The sequence below is a fragment of the Pinus tabuliformis genome, chromosome 6, assembly GCF_031772625.1.
Source record: "Pinus tabuliformis cultivar Carrire ecotype Pingquan chromosome 6, CPIR1, whole genome shotgun sequence".
NCBI classification, from domain to species: domain Eukaryota; kingdom Viridiplantae; phylum Streptophyta; class Pinopsida; order Pinales; family Pinaceae; genus Pinus; species Pinus tabuliformis.
The window spans coordinates 940,571,702-940,590,684 of NC_142292.1; positions in this window are offsets into that span (position 1 = coordinate 940,571,702).

Here is an 18,983-nt window from a genome sequence, read left to right on the forward strand (position 1 = left end):
AAAAGGTAACCGGGATCCCAGTTACCCACGGGCAGGGGTTAAATTTGACGGGTAACCTTACCCATTAGAGAATTTTTTATGACGGTTTTATTTTTAAATAGCTCTTCGCCTGACTTTTAATATTTATTTTTATTCTGTATAATATTTTTGTTATAAAAATATAATCAATGAAAATTCTATCATTTTTTATTCCCTACTATAACTAATATTAGTCCATTAATATAGCACAAATGTAGGATACATCTTAAGTACCAAAATAGATTAATAGATTCTTGAGTAACTAAATTGAGAGTTGACTTGATAAAGAAAATGTATTTCAAAAAAATCATTTTTCACTAATAAGAAAGTTTATTATGTCCATATAATCCAAATTTTCCACTTATCTCAAATATGTTGACCAGATTTCAATAGATCATCATATTTTATATGCATGTTTTGGATAACCAGCATTCCAAATATATGTAATCCCAACTTTTTAGTGAACACTTAAACCAATCATGAGGTGCGTAAAAAAATAAAAAAAGTAGAGTAATCATGTAAAAAACCATAGATTTTGGACTCTTGCAAGTTTTTTGGAAAATGGTGATTGCAAAAAAGAAAAATGGGTGTTTTTTTCTTTTGTCTTTTGAAGACTCAACATAGTGTATATGAATATTTTTGGAAAAGTTACTTAAGAAATATTAGAAATCACTAACAAAGTTCATAGATTTTGGATTGCTGACAAATCTGTTCAGAAATGAGGTTTAGATTTTACAAAAGGAAGAAAGGGTGCTATTTTTTCCCATGTCTTTTAACTATTTCTCATTTCACTTGTGAGAGTGTTTAGGCTTATATTCCCCAAAGATCAGTCATACTTAAGGGTTGATTTGGACACTAATTGGAAACACCATAATATCGATACCTTTGTGGTGAACACAGTAGAAAGCTTGGAAAAATAAATAAATAATTTGCACAAAGTTTAATGACTTAGGTAACTATGTTCCTCACATTTTTTATAAGTTCTTTAAATAAAGGAAGCACTGTGATTAATATCCATTTGAGTACATTTGTGCAGCATTAAAAAAAGAAGTGAAAGAAACATTTCATAAAAATAGGTTGATATTCATTTTTGAGTATATAAGAAAAATATAAATATACCCATCATAAACAAATATATAGAATACAACATGCCAAAATCAAACATCAAATTGGATCAATTAGATAGTAAAAATATCACCAATTTCAAAATTTTATTGCAAGCCAATCAATTTCCATTTAAAACTATAGTAACAGGGGTTTTTCAAGCAAATCTATCAACAAAAAAACTCTTTCATTTTGTATTTTGATGATTTCCCAATGCTGAAGTTAGTGAAAAATAAAACACTGGAAGTTAGTAAAAAATCATGTAACTAACCTTGCTTAGATGAGTGTCACTATTTGGCCAAATGTCCCAAACCAGCCAGCATTTCTGATTTCGCCATAAGTATAATATAGGTTTTGATTGCTCCATTAACCACCAACACAACCAAACAACCTCGAAACTATAACACCTTCAACCATTTTCTCACACAAATCTTCATTTACATTTCTCTCAAATCTAAATCTCTTTCGCTGTAACTTCTTAACATATAAAACTCAAAACTATTAACATATAAAACTCAAAACTCAAAATATACCGTAAACCCCACCTTCCCTCCTTCCCTCCACCTTTCATGACCCACCCCTGGCCCATTTCAAATTTCGGTCTCCGTGCTATTCAAAAATGGCAATAAAGGAGGATCTGAGACAAGCACATGCTCTGAACGCTCAACGATGGAATCAAACCATTCGATTCCATCTCGCACATGAGTTAGCCATAGAACCCCAACCAGCCTCCACAACTTGTCACATGCAGCGTCGCCGCCAAAGTAGTCAATTTTTTATATGCCCGTCAAAATGACGGTTTTATAAAAAATAGCAAGTTAAGAATTACGTGTTTATTTTGCAATAAACCGTCTTTTACGGGTAAAAAGGCAAAAAACGGGTAAACGGGCGTCAATTTTAAAGCCTGCCCACGGGAAAAAAATCCGGTCATGAAAGATCTGAAACCAGCGAGCTGTAGCAGGGGAGGGTGACTGTCGAAAGGAGGAATGTGAAAACCACAGTAAAATAACTTAAAACATAAAGATTTTTATCCATCCATGTTCAGACAGCAACAATAACAGCAATTGCAGACACACCAAACATTGCATAGACGAACCCCACACTGTTTACAGGGACTAGAAATGATAATCAGACTAGAAATTTTATGCCATGTCGGTAAATGCCAGTCAAAGTGGTTAATAGACGGGTTGAAAGCTATGAAACCCGATATGGCAATCCTAAGCTTCTGAAATTCCCATGGCATATGTAATGGGGGAGTGAATGAGCTATATGAACCATAAACAATCCTATATTTACAGGTGACTAACAGCGCTATTCCAAATAAAAGCCGTATAAAAATCCCAGACTGCAACTTTTCATATGAACAATTTAACGAGCACTAAAAAACTCACACAGCTGAGACAGAAACAGGGAGAAGATGAATTTTGTTATGGCATGGATACCAGTAATTTAAGCTTAGGAATGGGGACATACCTTAACGGAGAAAACCCATATCATCTTCCTGTTTGCAGTCTCCAAAACTCTGACATGAACCTAAACAGTAACTGAGATAGATGACGTTTCCTGCCGAGCTTTCTGTCGAGAAAGGATTTAGCGAAAAAAATTCTTTAGCGATGGCACCATCTAACCAGGAAAAAGCTGGTTAGAGGACACTAATAGCCCAGTGGCTAGGCATAATCCAACTTGTTCACCTCTTGTGAGATTTGCGTTTCTTATTATACCCGGAAATAGCCGTTCAAATGGTCATGAAATGTATTTTCATGCCACATTTCCAATAAACATGACATGTTGGATAAGGCCTTTGGGAGGTACAAGCACTCTCGATTAAATAAAATTTGCAGGCTGCCCTTAAACGTTCCATGTGCGAAAAGGCCTTTGGGAGTTTCAAGCATTCTCGATAAAATAAAATTTGCAGGCTCCCCTTAAACCTTCGATGTGTTAAACAAGTTGCCCATGTTCAGGACCCCACAATTACTCGATTCTCCTCTTAATTAGACCACTGTAAAAAGAATGTTATACAGCACATTACTATTTTTTTTTGTTCGTGTTTTTCCTCCGATGATCAGGTGATTTGTTGTTAATATTAGTTTAACAACGAACATGATTCGAATCTCGTCGCCGTCAATGGAACCCACTGTTGAAATCGTAATTTCAATGCAGAGGCAACATCACCAGAAACCGTTCAGCATACCCGCCTGGAACTTCTCGGACCAGCTTTCCGGCGAAGGAATAATCCGGCAAACGAACCCGATGGAATATGGTGGCGCCACATGTTTCTCACCTGACATCAGCCAAAGTCACTTTCTCGGGTGCTAAAGTCTTGCAACAAACTGGCTTCCGATATTCATCACCGCCGTCCGATTGCCCTCATCAATCTCCACCGTCAATCGCCTGAACCTGCATACGGGCAACATTTAATTTTGCGTGGAGTGAATCAAACGATTTGAGTTTGACTGCCGTCCTGCCTGCAAAGGAAATTAATTGAATTTAAACCCGGTTCATAAATGGTTGGTAAAACATTGAATTTCAACCACACGGAAGTATGGGCATATATTATATGTTCTTTTTAAAAATAAGTGTTGACCATATGCATAAAAAAAAAGCCCACGGTAGTTGAATGCATGGTACTGAGTTTTTAATATAATGAGCCAAATATATATGCTCGCATGTGGTAATGTTTTTATATATGTGTGTTGACCATTAAAAACCAGAGGTGCAACGGAAAGCAAAGAATGATTGCACAGCAGTGCATATAAAAAAAACTGTGGCGTATATTTTTCTTGAGTTAACATTGTATTATGGGAGATATGTAAGAGCGCAGCAGCGAAAGAGAATAGTGTGAGCCAAATGAAAAGAGCTCGTGGGTTGAATTTTTTTTGTGTGGAGCATTGTAAAATGATGGTGCAGTAAAAGGTGAAACACACAGCAGTGTGTAAAAAGACAAGAACAGGGTTGTAATGTTTTGTGTGGCATTTTTGTAAACCAGAGGTGTAAGAAAAACCATGTGTGGTTTTGCACAACAGTGCATAAAGAAAATGGTGGAGCGTTTTTTTCTAAGCCTGTGTAAAAATTTGTTTTACAACAGTAATGTAAAAATGGGTTTTACAGCAGTAAACCCAGCACAGTGAACTCTCAGGTGGAGAGAAAAGACAGAGTTTTTGTTTTTGATGGGTGAATGTAAGTTTTGGTAAATCCCTCTCAGCAAAGAGGATGAATGTTGTTTCAGGCTTTATATGTTAATCAATAGAAATATTTTTATGGCTGTGTAATGGGCTGTTATGAGTATATTTTTTTTAAAGCTTCCCTGTGCAAAAGATCCTGGAACAGTGGAAACAGAGCATTGCCTCTGTGGTGTTAATGTTTGTTTGGTTTTGGTATTTTCTCCATTCAAAAATACCCAACAGTGGTATCAGAGCTAGTCCAGGCTCTTTGATGGTGACAGAGCTGGTTCAGGCTCTTTAAAAGTGTCAAGGAAGCTGAAGGAAAGACTCTTGTTGCAGCAGCAGTAAAGCTTCTCCAGCAGTGTGAAGTTTCAGCCAAAGGGATTCAGGTATTTCTTAAGTTTTTGTGTTACTGTTAAAGGAACAGTCAGTGATTTAAAAGAAAACACAGTCAAGTATTTAAAGCCTAGATAAGAATGGCAAGGTCAAAGAAGAAAGCCTCCAAGCCTTTTAAAAATGTGTCTCCCTCCTCTACTAAAATAGAAGACAATCCATTTGAATACATTTTATTTGAAACCCCAAAGTTTGATGGAAACTTTGATGTATGGGAAATAATGATGAGGGCTTTCCTAATGTCTGAGGGGATTGAAGTCTGGGAGTCAGTGATTGATGACAGCAAGATGGATAAAGAATCCATGGAGCATGATGCACAAGTAGCAAAGACTATCTTGAATGGACTCCCTGATTCAGTGAACAGGAATCTAGGAAAATATACATCAGCAAAGGATATATGGGACAGACTGCATGACCTTCATGCAAAGGGAGCACTGACCATGACAATGAGTCAAGAAGAAACTCATGAACCCATCATAGAAGCTGAGAATGAGAAGCTTGACCTCATCAAGCTTCAAGTAAGAGAAAGGGATGAAGAGCTTGCCAAGCTTAAGAAGGAGCTTGACCAATGCAAGAGGAAGCATCATGAAGAAGTCATGTCTATGACAAATCAGTTGAACAGAGCAAAAAAGCAGGAAGACGCCTTGTCAAGTCAACTTGAACAAAGGCACAAGATAGTGAACAAACTTGCAGAAGAGATTGGACAGTACAAGGTAGAGGTCTCCTCCCTTAAGTCCGAACTACAAGAAGCCAGGAAGTAGGCACAAGGAGCTGAAAAGAAAATGGAGAGTAGTCAAGCAGAAATCTCCAAAATGAAGTCAGATATTATCTCCCTCAAAATAGTAGCAGCTGAAGCTACTTGTAGCAAGGAAGAAACTGAGGGACAACTAGCAAAGAAAAATAATGAGTGTGAAAGATTGGAAGAAGAGATTGTCCTCCTCAGGAAGAAGGTTGAAGGGATGAACAAGATCATGAAGAGCTCTCAAGCTCTGGATGACATGCTCAGCTATCACAGATCTCAATTTGATAAATCAGGACTTGGGTATGTAGCTGAACCCTCAAACAAGGATGAGGATGCTTTAAGCAAAGGAGATGTGAAGAAGCCAGAAAGAGATGGTGATGCTCCTAGTTCCAGCAAGGGCAAGGAGAAAAATGAAGGCTGCAATAGAAGAAATCCTATTCCAAACAGAAAACCAGCTCAAAGAAGCAATGTAGCTGATGTCAAAGAGGCAAGATGCAATGATTATCATCAAAGGATCTTGAGGCAGCAAGGCTTCAGAAGTACATCAAGGAAACCTCCATCTCACAGGTACCAAAGTTCATTTTATGGTTATTGTTACTCTTGTTCAAACTTTGGTCATATGGCAAAAGACTGTAGAGCATTTCATAAAGATAGATGTTGTGGTCCCCGACAATCTCCAAGAAATAATTTCACAAGAAGAAATCATGAATTCTTATTCATGAATAAAGTTGAATGTTTCAAGTGTCATAACATTGGGCATATGGTACGTGACTGTAACTTAAGATGGGCTTCTATGCAAGCTGGACCCATGCAAAAGAAGAAAGTTACACAAGTATGGAGAAGGAAGGAAAGGCAATCTGAAAACCCCTTGAACTCCCCAGTGGATCTAAATTTGTTTTGAGAAGAGTCTGCCAAAAGAAGACAAGCATACACTAAAGGGGAGCTTGATTTTTTTTTTTTTGTTTGCTGAACTGTATTAACAGTCATTTGTTGATGGAGGATGTATTGCAGTGCAGCAGTTGCAAATGAAATCTTTGTTAATCCCTCTAAAAGGTAATATGCAGCAGTGATGAAATCAGCAGTGTTTTTGCTTTGTGTTTATGCAATATGCACAGAAATGCATAAAGAAGAAAAGATGGCAGCGCTGAAATGTAAAGAGCAGCAGCGAGATAAGAGAAAAATGCAGAGCATGGAGACCCTCACAGCAGTGGGAAGACAAAATACAAAACAGCAGTTTGGAAATTTTTGTTATGCAGCACATGCATTGAAATGCATAGCAATGGAATGTAGTTTCCCTTCTATGTAATGTGAGAGAATATACTCACAGCAGAGTGAGTACAATACACAGCAGTAAAAAAATGTAATTTTTTTTTGTATGCAATGCAACATGCACAGAAATGGCTAAAGAAAAACAGGGACAGCAGATTTTTAATGCACATGGGTGAATGATAATGTGTGGCAGTAGAAAAATGAAAGGAACTGCACAGCAGTGCATTATAAAAATAAAAAAAATGAAGATGAAGATTGTGTGAAGCAAGGGTGTAAAAAGAAAAGGCAGCAGCCCGTGTTAATTTTTGTTGTTTGGAGAATGCAGCGCAAAACAACGTGAGGAAGATTTCTCGCTATATGCAAGTAATGGAGAGTAAAGAGTTAGTGTATGGGCATACAGCAGTATGATGAAACAAAGGCAGCCACAGTGCGAATTGCAGAGGCAACGCAGCAGCAAATAAAAAGCCCAGGGATGACAATCTATGGTTATGGGTATGGACAGCAGTGAATATGAAAAATGCAGCAGCAAGAAGTTATGGACAGCAGCATGATGGCAAGAAGGAGAAGCACACAGAAATGCAAATGTGAAAAATGCAGTAGCAAGAAGTTTTGAACAGCAGCACATGCAAAAGAAATTTTCCTTACAGCAGTAAAGGTAACTGTAATGAATGTGTTGTTCATTGAATTGAAATGCAATATATGCAACAGCAGTGAATGTAAGAAATATTTACACACAGCAGTGTAAATTTGTAAGTTGGGACAGTGTAATTGTTCCAGAAAAGACAGAGTATTTTGTCTTTGAAAAGTGCACAAGCAGTGCAAGTGTAGACACAACAGTGTGGGATAGACACAGTAAAGAAGATGGCACAACAGTGCAGCAAAGAATATGCAGCAGCATAAAAGAACATTGTAATGAGTTTGCACACACAGCAGTGCAATGATTGTTTGTTTTGGAACTGCATTTGAAGCAGTCATTTGGTGAATCCCTCTGTTGAGAGGAAGATGCTCTTTAGCATTGTTTGGTAAATCCCTCTGTTAATGAGGAAGGTGCTTTTCAGCACAGTCATTTGGTGAAATCCCTCTGTTAAAGGGGAAGGTGCTTTTCAGCACAGTGTCATGGTAAATCCCTCTGTCAAGAGGAAGATGCTTTTTAGCATACGCATGGTAAATCCCTCTATCAAGAGGATGATGCTTTTCAGCATAGTCACAGGTGAATCCCTCTGTCAAGAGGAAGGTGCTCTTCAGCACATTGTTATGGTGAATCCCTCTATCATGAGGAAGGTGCTCTTAAGCACAGTTTCAGGTTAATCCCTCTATTAAGAGGAAGACAACTTTGTTTGTTTGTGAACTGCATCAGAAGCAGTTGGTGAATCCCTCTATGTGAGGAAGATATCTTTGTAACAGCACTACTAAGGAATCCCTCTATGAGAGGAAGAGTCTGGGTATGACCGAATGCCCAGCTGTTGAAATTAAAGGGGAGTGTTGAAATCGTAATTTCAACGCAGAGGCAACATCGCCAGAAACCGTTCAGCATACCCGCCTGGAACCTCTCGGACCAGCTTTCCGGCGAAGGAATAATCCGGCAAACGAACCCGATGGAATATGGTGGCGCCACGTGTTTCTCACCTGACATCAGCCAAAGTCACTTTCTCGGGTGCTAAAGTCCTGCAGCAAACTGGCTTCCGATATTTATCACCGCCGTCCGATTGCCCTCATCAATCTCCACCGTCAATCGCCTGAACCTGCATACGGGCAACATTTAATTTTGCGTGGAGTGAATCAAACGATTTGAGTTTGACTGCCGTCTTGCCTGCAAAGGAAATTAATTGAATTTAAACCCGGTTCGTAAATGGTTGGTAAAACATTGAATTTCAACCACACGGAAGTATGGGCATATATTATATGTTCTTTTTAAAAATAAGTGTTGACCATATGCATAAAAAAAAAGAGCCCACGGTAGTTGAATGCATGGTATTGAGTTTTTAATATAATGAGCCAAATATATATGCTCGCATGTGGTAATGTTTTTATATATGTGTGTTGACCATTAAAAACCAGAGGTGCAACGGAAAACAAAGAATGATTGCACAACAGTGCATATAAAAAAAACTGTGGCGTATATTTTTCTTGAGTTAACATTGTATTATGGGAGATATGTAAGAGCGCAGCAGCGAAAGAGAATAGTGTGAGACAAATGAAAAGAGCTCGTGGGTTGAATTTTTTTTGTGTGGAGCATTGTAAAATGATGGTGCAGTAAAAGGTGAAACACACAGCAGTGTGTAAAAAGACAAGAACAGGGTTGTAATGTTTTGTGTGGCATTTTTGTAAAACAGAGGTGTAAGAAAAACCATATGTGGTTTTGCACAGCAGTGCATAAAGAAAATGGTGGAGCGTTTTTTTTCTAAGCCTGTGTAAAAATTTGTTTTACAACAGTAATGTAAAAATGGGTTTTACAGCAGTAAACCCAGCACAGTGAACTCTCAGGTGGAGAGAAAAGACAGAGTTTTTGTTTTTGATGGGTGAATGTAAGTTTTGGTAAATCCCTCTCAGCAAAGAGAATGAATGTTGTTTCAGGCTTTATATGTTAATCAATAGAAATATTTTTATGGCTGTGTAATGGGCTGTTATGAGTATATTTGTTTTAAAGCTTCCCTGTGCAAAAGACCCTGGAACAGTCGAAACAGAGCATTGCCTCTGTGGTGTTAATGTTTGTTTGATTTTGGTATTTTCTCCATTCAAAAATACCCAACACCCACAACCTCCAGTTTCGCAGTAACGTTAGAATCTCATAGCACAAGAGAACGGCCCATCAGAGGGAAGAGTAAGAAAAACAGGCGAATCAAATTGAATGGGCGTATTTTCGAATTTTTCTGGCCGAACTTGGTAACTATGGTTATCAGAATGAAAACATTAATCACGCTTCTAAAAAAATCATCCATGCGAGCTCTCATTCTCTTGATCCGTGCGTTGTCATACAAATCCCTTGATTAATGGTAGATATGATTCGATTGGTGATTTGGCATTTGTTTCATTGTTTGGTCATCATCTGCTCTCTCGAGTATTCTACAGTTTGTAGCTCCATTGTTTTTATAGCTTCAAGAACACTTTGCCTTTATACTATCACATTTCAATTTCAACCATATGGTGTGTTGACCTACGAAGCAACGTATATTATGTGCGTAGTGTTTATTTGGATGGCCTGCCGACGGGTCCTCGTGCGTAGTGTTTATTTGGATGGCCTGCCTACGGGTCCTCGTATACTTTTTGATGGAACTGAAGATGCCCCTTTGCTTAGTCGACCGTAGGATAAAAATTCATTTAAGTGATTATCATTCACCATTGCCATTATATTATGTTCATTGTTTGAGTTTTCCTTTTGTTTCATATCTAATATTCGTGGATATAGTATTTATAATATTTTCGATTCAAAGCATTAATATTTGAGTTTTCTATATAGTTTCATCCATTACGATTGGCTCCAGACAATTTTTTCCATATAATTTCACCTGTTATGATTGGCTCACGGGATTTTTCACTCTGCTTTTGGTTTTCTTAACCACAATATCATATGCTTTATATTCATATTAAATGCTGAAAGATAACTCATAAAGGTTCTGGGCTCTCGTAGCTCCATATCTTTTTTACAATTCCCACGATGCATAAAATATCAACAACAACAGTATATGAGGTATTGTTATAAAATCCATATTTAGAATATATATATCTATATATATCTATAATTTTGAACTAAATGACACCATATAATAACATGTTCGTTTCTTTATGTCACGTTATATGTTTTTATTACATGAGATATTTACTCAATATTTGTTATTTACATGTGGTTTTAAATATATATAATGATAATACAAAACAATATATATTCAATTACTTATAATTATAACGTTGATCGAATTATGACTGATATAGGTAGAAATAACTATATGTTATATGTTATTAAAAGTTACATAAATTAATTCTATATATAACGTGTATAGTACAATGTGAAACATAACATAATTTATATCATAATAAATATAAAATACTATATATATATAGCGTACAAATTTATATAAAGGTAGTTACATAAAAGCGACCTGGGAATCAAGTAAAATCGATATTCATTAAATAAATTAAAGGCCGAGATTCATCAAATAAATCAGAGGAGGAAGTAAGGTGTCGAAATGAAAACATTAATCAATTCCTTATGTCGTGAGTGAGGTGTTGAGATTTCACCCATTAGAAAATAGGTGGAAAAACAAAGTTAATAAAGTTATCACATCGATGTGAAAACTCACCTAAGACCAAACAAGCATGCTAAAATATGAAGATCTAGAAAGTTAAAAACAAAAAAAATGAGGATAAGAGGAATCATCAACCACCCAAGTGCAAATAAAAATGTGAATTTTTAAATTTTTGAAAATTTGGAGTAAGGGCCATTTCATTTGATAAAAAGTATAGGAGCACTAGCTGGCGGGCCAAGACATGGCAACATACTAGGTGAACTAGTTATCTCTGGTTATATGATTCAAAACCTGTAAAAGTCAAGGAATAACGATGTGAGATGTGGAACCTTAAGTACCTTAAGTATTCAAAACTTGTTAAAATATAAACCCAAAAATGTGATGAAAAAACCTCATTATAAATGAGTTTGTGGAAAGACGATGCAACTAAGTAAAGCATAGTGTTAGTCTAACTTTAATACCACAGGCATGGCCACTGCTACCAGTGGGCACCTATAACCTTGATAGGGATGCATTTTAATTCAATGAAATGTTTGTATCCCATCTATTAGATATAGACTAATAATTTTTCAAGTCGCTTACTTTTCTTGTCGAGTTTTCTTAGAAATTAAATAAAAGTCGCATACCTAGTTTGGTAACCAGTTAATGGCATGTCATTCACATGAACTAACAAAAGTGAACAAACCTACTCATGATGAGACCTCTTGACTTTCAACCTTATCGCCAAAATACATTACTATGGTTTGGTGACCATTAGGGGTAATATAACATTTTTTAAGACCCATGCTCATAATAGGTCAGCTCGTAATGAGACTTCCTATCCTTCAGTTAACCCTTTTATGCCAAAATGAACTGTGATTATGATTAATCTACAATATATTACTTAATATATATGGAATCAAAATTTCTCTATAAGAGCAAGGGATCACGTAAAAAAATTTCAGTGACTAATCATTTACTTGTTAGTCCTATTTTTAAAAACTCGTGACCTTAAGAGTAAGCCAACATGTAAGGATCTTTCTATTTGTTCAAATAAAATGTTTTTAAATAATCATGGAAGGAATTAGGCAAGAATTGTGTATAATCCAACGACATGTTTGCAAAATTAGAGACTTAACTCATCAATAGAGTTGAGTGTCAGCAGAAGAGACATCTTCATAAAAAATATTTCCGTAAAGATAAGATTTCATTTATGCATAACCGGGCTTAAATTGTTTGGCCAATGGTTGAGCCAAGGAAATCCCCAATAATGATGGAATCCACCGCCATGCAAACTAAAGAAAAGGACTAGAAGAATGTATAAATGCCTAAGAAAAACAAAGCAGAGCATGAAGGTAGGTCGAAAAAAATATTCAACAATATCAAATTAAAAGTTAAGAATGATAAGAAGGATAAAACTCTAGGGATTAAGATAAACTTATGTCTTTTTTGTCCATTTAATCTTTTAGTGTGTTATATATAAGCTTGACTTTAAAAGTTGCATTTACCATTCTGCAAGGATTTTGGTAAGTTGGGCTTTTTATTATGTAGCAAAGAAATCAAATGTTAAATGAATAAAATAAATCCAAAAGCAATAAGTTGTTATGATGTTGATTTCAAAGTAGAGGAGAACAGTAACAACTAAATTTTCATAAGAAAAGTTTAGTGAATGATTAATTAACTTAAAGTATCTTCATTTGATTATTATTAAATATTTCATGACGTACAAGAATAAAAAGCGAAAGAAACAAATTTAAGTAAACTTCCATGGAAAAGTCGTGATGACGGCTCAAGTTTAGCTTGGTCATTAGCAGGCTTCCAAAAATGCATTATTGAGCAAGAAAGAGTACAAACTAGGTGCGAGAAAGCAACTGAGAAAGCCTATCCAGATATAGCGTGTACGGAAGACAAGTGGATGAAATACAGATTCCACTAAAATGTTAACAAAACATTGTATTATTCTAGTGTTTACTTTGGTGTTATTAGAGAAACAAATATCAATTATTTAATACTAAAATTTTACCAATAAAATCATTTAATAAATATTACCAACAATATCATATAAGTCAAATATTTTATTTGGTGCTATTGTGAACAACAAATATGTATTGTTTAATATTAAATTATTAGCAATAAAACCCTTTAGTGCCAAGTGCGATGAACCACACATTTAAAGCTTTCTCCATACAATGGAGTTCTATTGCACTTCCACACAAATGCCTAATTTGAAACATATTCATAAATATGAACATATACATTATTTACAACTAAAATATTATTAATAATATAAGCATAAAGTATGCATTTTTAATACTAAGATATATAATCAATTGAATAGCAATAGTATGCATCATTTTTAATTAAATTATTATCAATAATCTAAGCATAAACAATATAATTGAGAAAATATACACCATTTAATATTAAACTACTAGCAATATAAGCCTTTTGTGCTAAGCATGGCGATCCGCATTAAAAGCTTCCTCTGCATAACAAAGTTTTTTTGCACTTGTACACATATGCCTAGTTTGAAACATATTTAGAAATATGAACTTAAAAATTATTTACACTTAAAATATTGCCAATAATATCATTGCTTGTCACAATAATTGATGGTCACAGATAGCTACATATCTACATGCCTTGTGAACACTGCCTACATGTTGAAAATCAACAGGTACCGAACACAAGGGAAAAACTCGTTGGTGGCCTCACGTTGTGTGATCCTTTCAATTACAAGGTTAAGCATTTCGTCCATAGTGCTATTGATGGGTCCATCTTCGACATCATTTTCATTTTCTATCAAATTTGCTGATAACCATAACAAGCCTAGCTTAGAAGCTAAGTGAAGTTGTGGCTTTGAACCTTTATCTGTAGCTTCTAGATATAGAGAAACTATCTTTATAATGGTTAGAGCTCTATAGGTTCTTTTATTTAGTTTAGGGCTTATGAGACTTTAAAATATTAATTACAAGTTCAATTTTGTGAACAATCACCACAATTAGGAAAACATATGCCTCGCATCTATGTTGATTCTCCAAATATATGCTTGTGTTAATTGCAAAGGAAATCACTAACAATTTAATTTTAACAATAAACGTTTAATGTTCAAAATTTCAAAAAAGCATTGATACTCTTCATGATTGGGCTATAGAAGTTATTCTAAATTTTTATGCTTTCTTAAGAAGGAAAACAAAAAAACAACTTTGTAAATCTATTTAGGAACACATGGTATTGGTTCCCTCCCCCACCCTTTTTTTTTTAAGGAAAGGAAGTATACTTGAATATTCACAGACCAACATTATTTGTTTTTCTTATTATTCTTATTATTACAGTTTTTTTTATCTACTAGTCAAACTATATTAAGTGTCTAATACATATGATTAATATTCAAATGCTAATGTAAAAATACCACTTACTAATTTTTATTGTGTTGTCCATAGAAGCGTTCACCCGTTGTTCATCATGTGATCATTTTAGCATACATGTTACAAACACAAGTCATAAGAATTGGTTACAAATAAAATTCTTGTTTGGGTTGTATGATGTTGTTCTTGGAATTGTAGACCATGAGCGACAATCATTTAGAATGAAACTATAAAACATTTAGCATTAGTAATAGTTCTCTCATAATGATGTACGAATTTTAAATATTATATGATGTTATAATAATAAAGAACATTTGGACACAATACGTTACTATCATATAATTCTTAGTTTGGAAGTACTTTAATCCTATGGAATTAGAAACTCTTATTTTTCTTATTCCCATATATTTGATCTAACTCATATCGTTATGGCATAAAAATTGAATACTTTGAACATTTCTATAAGACTTTCATATTTTCTAAAACTAAAATCCATGTAGTATTTATATACATCATTAATGAATATTCTTTATCTTATTATGTTTTCGTTAGACAATTGTTACTTAATTTTAATTATAGTGTTCTTTTAAGCCGTGGTTTCAGTGTAATATTTGTGAATAGGAAAAAGTTATCAAATTCGAATGATGTTGCAGTGGAAATGCATGGTAGTGTGGACCTAGAAATGAGAAGTACGAGAGAAATAAAAATTGCAATCAACAAAACTTAATCAATAAAAACTATCGAAGAAATAAACACAAATAGCTATTTTTGCCCAAAATCAATATAATCTGTATCAAAATTTTCCTTTTATCCTCTTTTTTTTACCAACTTTCACTTTTATATTCTTTGTTTTTTTTCTTCTTAAAATAAATAAAATATTATTTCAATTCAATGATTATAAATTACGCAAAATTTTCCTTTTATCCTCTTTTTTTACCTACTTTCACTTTTATATTCTTTGTTTTTTTTCTTCTTAAAATAAATAAAATATTATTTCAATTCAATGATTATAATTAGGCAAAAGGATGTTGGGTTAATGCAATTGTTGATCAAAGATATCAATAGAAATATAATTAGAAAAAAAATTCATGTCGTTGTCTTGGTCACATATCGAACATTTTTGGGAAAAACAAATAAGTCAAAAGAAATACTTTGTGCATAATTAACAGATAAGAAATCATAAATGACAATAACATTTTTTGTGCCAACATCGTTAATCGAAGAACATGAGTCAAAGCTTGATTCAAATGTTGGTGTTTTTATTAAAGATTTTGAAATTATTTCAAACCATAAATACGATTATGGTGTTTGGGAGAAAATTATTTATCTAAATAGTCTTAGAATTATTTCAAACCATAAATACGATTATGGTGTTTGGGAGAAAATTATTTATCTAAATAGTCTTAGCAACGTAGAAAACATTTGCCATATTTGTGTAGAGTACCGAATTTTTTCCAAACATAACAATTGCAAATATGTGACGCAATGGCAATGCATTTCTAGTAGGCATAATCATATCTATCACAATTTTGGGAACACAAACAACAACACAATATGTTTTGGAAATCAAAGATAACAATGGAGAATATGACAAATCTATATTAAACTTTTTTTTATTTTAAAAAAATATTGTTACAAATTTCATTGAAATAAAAAACAAGTCACGTATACATAGGTCTATAAATTTCAATGTTTGGGGAAAAAATTATGCATCATCTATTGTATGGTTGTCATATGTTATTTTACAAATATTTCATATGTAATAAGTTCAAGTACATGATAAAATTGTTTTGACATGTGTTGCAATTGAAAGAGATTTGCAACAAAACATTTTTTTTTATGATATTGCTAAAAAAAATAGTTAGAAAACAAGAAAAAGTTTTGCATACATGATATTCAACGTTCATTTCTCTAGTAAACACGGGGAAAAGATGTCAGTCTAAGAAAGTTTCTTTCCTCGCTAATCGAAATATGCATAGTAAGCTGTATCATATTGTTTAAATAGACATGGATAAAGAACAAAAAAGAAGAAAAGAAATTGATTTCGTATTATTAAGTATCTGTTTCCTATATTAAATTTATAACATTTTTAAGGATATTTGAAATTGATTAGCGTATATATGATGCCATTTGAAAATATATGTACAAAATGCAGTAATCTAATCAAAACTACTAGAACTATAAAGCATACTATACTTTATTGCACTCTCTGCAAGTATCACTTTGGATTTGTTTATTTTCATCATCTAAATTGCATCATACAACAATTGATAGGACTGAAAAATAATATATTTTGAGGTACGTCAAATTGGAAAAAACATTATCTTCACTACGAGAAATTTCCTACGACGAATATTGTGCAAAAAAAAATAGATGTTATTGAAATCTTGAGAAACTTTGAAATACATGGAACATTTATGATAGAGCATCAAAACGTAGTTGTATGTATACACTGACAGGTTTATTTGTTTATGTTGTTAAGTAATTCAGCAATGACACAATTTTTGTTCGTTGTCTTTCTAGGCATCCTAATAGCTCTTTCGCTTTACTAGAGACTTGCGATTTGATTTCGTATTATCAGTCAATATACTATACCCATGTAAAAGCAAGATTAACAATATACTCATCACAACAATAAGAAAATTTTGTATACTAATGCAAATGTTACTATGACATTACACATAAATGTAATTCAATGAACTAATTTTTTTGTTTCGACTCTATGTTTTGTATTATGCTATGTTGTTTTTTTTCCCTCATTATTGTTTTTTTCATTGTTTTCTTGATTTATCAAAGTTGTAATTTCTAAAACTACGCAGGCTCAGTGACATTACTTTACAATAATGGTCTTCATTGTTTACAAATTCATTACCTTTTTTCCTATTTAAATAGTTATTCGATACAATATTTAATCAAATATCCAAATAACTTGTCATACAAATCTCAAACAGTTTTATAAACCAATATAGCTTGTAAAAAATATTGTACTTGTTTAGTAATCTTCGGCAAAATCACATAATCAATCTTTTGATTATGTAATCTTCGGACAAAAGATTGATTATGTGATTTTGCCGAAGATTACTAAACAATGTTATGGATCACAGAAGTCTAAATTCCTTAATATTGTATTTATACATAGGTCGGTAATACAAAATATTCCTATATGTTTCTTCGTGTTAAATTTGTTGATAATATTAAAATACATAGCCTTTAACATATATTAAATTTCAAAATCTATTTAGCAAATAGACTAAAAATTGATAATGCCTTCTCTATTAATTAACCATTGTTTTTCGGAATTAACGATTGTACTAATTATGTTATCGGAATTGAAAACTTATTCATCTATTCATGAATTTCAATAAGCTTTCTAATAATGTTCTTACAGTATCTAGTTCATCTTCGAGACGCCTAAGAATTTGTAGAAGTTCTAGTATTTTATGCATTGACATTATAATTTATTTTCTAAGCATTAAGATATCTTGGCTGAGCATTAAAATATCTTTGCTTTCTATATGTACATCTTCCTTTGTGTTCCTACCATTGTTTCTTTGAGCCATTTCTTTGGTGTTAGTAAAAAATTCAAAAAAAAAAATCATAAATTCTAAAGCAATACCTTAAAACACTTATGAGTTTCATAACAAAATGAACATTGACAAATTGCTTTTACAAGAAACAAGCATATATATAATGTGTTAGAGTCAATAATTCATGTAAATCTCGAATTGACATTTAAGTTATGAAAAGACATTTAACTACTATTGATTTCAATGATAACCATTAAATAGTAATTGTTATCAATGTGGATAGTATTGATTTGCCTTAAATTTAATTAGAAACAACTGTTGTAAAATATGTTACTTTAAATCATATATGTTTTACTTAAATTCCAATTTGACATAGTGAAATTGACACAATTATGTTTCATGATTAATCTGCCTTACATACTTTAGAAATTAGTGTCAAGATACTATTTTATTAAAATCATAAATCACATTCTATTTTCATTAACTAGAGCTCTTTTTCCAATAAATAAAAGTATTTTTTGTAATTATTCACTGAACTAATGCATATCTAGCATATTTACTATGTAAACTTTCCATGCTAGCGACCATATTTTACTTTTCAAAAGTATTCTTAGAACCCATATTTCAATTCCCCACTTGAATACAATTTTTCCTTCATCTCATTATGCAGATATTAAATGAACTATGTTCATTGAAATAAGTAATGTGTCTCATTTATGTCTCACTACCACTTCCAACTACCGAGACAAAATCTACAGTAATCACGTAATAAAATATGTTATAAACACTAATTTTATACTACACATATTACGATTATATTATGCAATATCAAATTTGATAATTGAAAATTGAAAATGCACATTAGCTTTGAACTTTTTCGTAGCCAAACTCAGCACTTACGTATCAGTTCCTAGAAAAAAAATCTACAAAAGCCTTTAATTTGAAATGCGAGTGTTCACAAAATCAAAGCTTGAAATATTCCTCCGCACAATAGACTACCACATAACCATAAAGAAAGATTGTGTTCAATGATTTCGGACCACTAATATTTGACAATATTAAGATACACATTACTTATAATTAAAATATTGAATTATAAAATAAGGAATATTTAATACTAAGATATGATCAATAACACCAGTATAAAATGATGAAATTAATGACTAGGTGACTAAAAA